The sequence below is a fragment of the Rattus norvegicus genome, chromosome 3 (assembly GCF_036323735.1).
Source record: "Rattus norvegicus strain BN/NHsdMcwi chromosome 3, GRCr8, whole genome shotgun sequence".
Classification (NCBI taxonomy): domain Eukaryota; kingdom Metazoa; phylum Chordata; class Mammalia; order Rodentia; family Muridae; genus Rattus; species Rattus norvegicus.
The window spans coordinates 169,948,976-169,953,478 of record NC_086021.1 but is presented as its reverse complement, the minus strand read 5'-3'; the positions used below and the strand labels follow the sequence as shown (position 1 = coordinate 169,953,478).

The 4,503-nt window shown below is 43.5% G+C and overlaps 1 protein-coding gene across 1 annotated transcript in view; it reads left to right on the top strand.

Annotated features, from left to right (window-relative positions):
- Zhx3 (zinc fingers and homeoboxes 3) overlaps positions 1 to 4,503 on the top strand; it is a 130,875-nt gene that overhangs the window by 14,893 nt on the left and 111,479 nt on the right. The gene's annotated exons all lie outside the window — the stretch shown is intronic.

Sequence of the window (4,503 nt, the reverse complement as noted above, 5' to 3'; positions counted from 1 at the left end):
GAACCTTTGTGCCCAGGAAAGACAGAACAAAGAACTCCCATCTCTAACTCACACCCTTCCCCAGAAATATAATTTAGAAAACAGGTGCAGATAAGTGAAGTGGAAGTTTCTGGTTTCTTTAACAACACAGTTGTGTCACGTGATGTTTTTTAAGAAGCCGTCTTTTTTTTTTTTTTTTTTTTGGATTTTTTAAATTTACTTTTCAAATGTTATCGCCTTTCCTGGTTTCCCGTCCATAAACCCCCTATCCCATCCCCATATCCCTTCTATGAGGGTGTTCCCCCACTCATCCACCCACCCCTGCCTGCCTCCCCGTCCTGACATTCCCCTACACTGGGGGGTCCAATCTTGGCAGGACCAAGGACTTCTCCTCCCATTGGTGCCCAACAAGGCCATCCTCTGCTCCATATACAGCTGGAGCCATGGGTCTGTCCATGTGTCCTCTTTGGATGGTGGTTTAGTCCCTGGGAGCTCTGGTTGGTTGGTTGTTGTTGTTATGGGGTCGCAAACCCTCAAGAAGCTGTCTTATGAGAGGGTATGTGATGTTCTGCTGAAGACAGACCCTCGAGAGGTCGAATGTTGTTTAGAAAGAATATAAATGGAACCCCACAAACGGTGAGAAGACGCTCTTGCATTGCTACACCATTTTACCGGTCTTCATTGGTCTTTGCTGGTCTCCATTGGTCTTCACTTCATAAAGAGAAATGTGCCAAAGAACTTCTCGTGGTGATTCTGGCTGATTCCGGCCACTTCCCCTGACAGCTGTGGATTCTGAGGAGCCTTACTGTTTTGCTGGACTCCGCTACCACTACTGATCTGTGTTTGGTGTTTGCTGTTGAACTGGACTTCTGGTATCCAGACAATGAAGAGTGGAGTCACCCAATGGAACTGCTTCTAAACAGGTCCACAACTCCCTTTTCATATTAACCTTTTCCCCCCACCTCTGGTTGGTGGGTTAGAAGGGAGGTTGAAGCATTTAAGAATCCCTAAGTAAAGTAGGTTTTGAAGAAAAATCTAAGCCATTCCATTTGCTAAATCACCAGGAAATGGTCACAGCCTGAAGAACTGTTTGTCAGTGACCATATGGCCAGTGCCACATTGAAATGGGTGGGGCATTCTATAAACCAAGGTTAGAAACCTTTAGTTACTGTAGGAAGATCTGAAACCCAAATACAGAGAATTCTTTCAACCACCTGGTGGGACTATCAACATATTTAGCCCCTCTGTCATATATGAGTCAGTTTTTAGCCAGTCAGTGGTGGTGTGCAGGCCTTTGGTCCTAGCACTTAGGGGGCAAAGGTAGGTGGGTCTCTGAGTTTGAGGCCAGCCTGGTCTGCAAAGCAAGTTTCAGGACAGCCAGGGCTACATGGAAAAAACCCTGTCTGGGAAAAGAAAAACCCCATAGATGAACAAACAAGCAAAATGAATCAGTTTTTGTAAAATATGCAAGGCCTTGTAATATAACAGTTGCACTTCTGGGGTGATTTCTGAGAAAGTTTACTCAGATCTGTAAAGAGAAAAGATTATTACAACGTTGTTGATAGGTTTGCAGCAAAAGGGGCCCTGGGTATTAAGTAAGCAAAATACTGTAGATGTTCATTATTGTATTAATTATCAGCTTGACAGAGCTTAGAATCTCCTAGGAAGAGAATCTTGATGAGTGAGTGTCTACATTGTCCTTCTGGGCATATCTATGGGGAGAGTCTTAATTGATTTGGGAAGACCAAGCCTACTATGGGTAGCACCATTCCCTAGGTAGAGGGTCCGGAACTGTGTAAGATTGGGGGAATCTAGCTAAACAAAGCAAGCAAATGAGCATTAATGTGTTGATTTGTGTTTACTTCTGACTCGACATGATATGGCTAGCTGCCTTGACTTCCCCCACAATGATGGGCCGTAACCTGAAATTACAAGTGTGTGTGGGGGACCCTCCTTTTCCCTTAGGTTGCTTTTTGTCTGGGTATTTTATCATACCAACAGAAATGAAACTGGAATACATTTCTTGAAATTCCACATGGAAGTCAAAAAACAAAAAGCAAAAAAACCCTGTAGAGTAGCTGTTCCTAAAACAGCATGGATGGAGCTTACAGAGTCAAAGTGGGGGAAAGAGGAAAAGAGATTTTAAAATAATATACCTGTTTCATTAAGGCATAATTAATGTACAGTAAAGCACACATATTTAAAGTTTCCCATTTCAGCTTTAACATACACATGCAAGGCCATGATTAGGATAATGATTCTATCCATCATGCCTCAAAATAGGAAACATATATATATGTATATATATGTGTGTGTGTGTGTGTGTGTGTGTGTGTTTGTTTAATACCTATTGTCAAATTTTAAAAAGTTAAACAGTATATTTAGACATACAGTATTTATACTACAATCCCATTATTGTAAGAATAAACAATGTTTGGACATTCTGAAAAAAATCAGATTAATTATTGTGGTGATTTGAACAAGGATGGCCCCCACAGACTCATATATGAACGCCTAGTCACCAGGGAGTGGGACTATTTGAAAGGATTAGAAGGATTAGGAGGAGTGACCTTGTTGGAGGAAGTGTGCCACTGAGGATGGGCTTTGAGGTTTCAAAAGCCCACACTGGGTCCCCTCCCTCCACTGCCTGTACATCAGAACGTAAAGTTCTCAGCTTCACAGCCATGCCTGCCTGAATTATCACAGTGCTTTCCGCCATGATAATAATGGGCTAAGTCTCTGAAACTGCGAGCAAGCTCTCAGTGAAATGCTTTCCTTGGTAAGAGTTGCTTTGGTCATGATGTCTCTTCACAGCAATAGAGCAGTGACTAAGACAACGCTTCCAAAACTACACGGTCCCATTCCATTCCCTTATAGCCGGGAACACACTTTGCCAACGTATACTGTACCACGGAATTTCTGAGTGTCTGTTGTCCTGTACCATGATCTTCAGGACATGGCTAATGTTAGTAGAAATGGCTCATTATGGCTCCCCAGATTTGACTTTATTATCATCACAAATGCCATTATGATGGACTCCTACAGAAAGGAGCTTGACTCTCCTGTTCTCCTTTACAACACAGAGCGGGGCCAAAGACTTCCTTGTGTGCACTCACCTCCAGGACTAATGTCCCTCTTCATCTCTAAGTAGCTGTTCCAGCAGAGCCGGATAGCTGTCCGTCGTGTACCACAGAACCCTCCCTGTAGTCATAAGGAGTAGTAGAGAGTTTCAGGGGCAAAGGCATGGTTGGGTTTTGTCAGACTAGATGTTTGATGACATTTTCACAAGGTATGTCTTTTGTGTCCAGCTTGCTTGGCTCAACAGTTTTTGTGAGCATTATGTATGTATTCCCATGTGGGTGCACACATATGTGCACAGGCGCATGCATACATATGGTGGTTACAGGTCAAGCTTGGGTGTTGTCCCTTAGGAGCTGTGTTTAGTGTTTCTTGAAACAGGGTCTCCAATTGGCCTGGAGCTCGCCAATTAAGCTAGAGTGGCTAGCTAGTGAGTCCTAGGGATCTGCCAGTCTCTGCCTCGCCACTGCCGGGATCACAGGTGTGAGCCACCATGTCTGGCTTTGGCTTCTGGGGATTGAATTTAAGACCTCTCATACTTGCACAGCAAGCACTTTAGGTCCTGTCTCTCCGGTCTCTCTTTCTGAGATTCTTCCGTGTGATTTTGCTGTAGTTATTTCGTGGCCAAGTTCTTTCTGTACAGCAAAGCTCAGCTTTAGTTTCTTACCTTGTTGCCCGCAGAGGAGACACAGAATATTTTCCACGGCCTGCTCGCCATCTCATCCCATCTGTGCTATTCTTGAGTCTATCAGCCAGTTTGGGACCACCTCTGTACTTAAGAGGCAGGTCCAACCATTAAGAATTGTAGAGGAAGATGGCTACCCTGGGATTCCCCACAGCCATCCACAAAGACATTCTGCTCTCAGAGACTCTATATTCTCCAGCCCTTAATTTAAAAAAATATTTTTTTAATTTTTATTTTTGCATATGCCTCTTTGCGTGTGTGTATGTATGCATATCACATGTGTGGAGTGTCCTCAGGATTCAGAAGAGTGTTGGATCGCCCAGAACTAGAGTCACAGACAGTTGTGAGCCACCATGTGGAGCCTGAGAATTGAAGACGGGTTCTCTGGAAGAGCAACCAGTGCCATTAACTGTTGAACTATCTCTCTAGCCCGTATATTTAACTATGTGTATGTGTTCATGACTATGTATGGGCTTGTTCACATGGGCGTAGTTCCTAAATTGGTCAAAAGAGGGCGCCAGGTTCCCTGGAGCTGGAATTATAGGCAGTTGTGATCCACCCAGCATGGTGCTGGGAACTGGACTTGGGTCTTCTGTAAGAACAGCACTAGCTCTTTACTGCTGAGCCATCTCTTCAGACCCTTACTCTAACTCGTATATATACATAGACACACTACATATATATATATATATATACACACACATAGACACATTACATATATATATATACATAGACACATTACATATATATACATCGATACG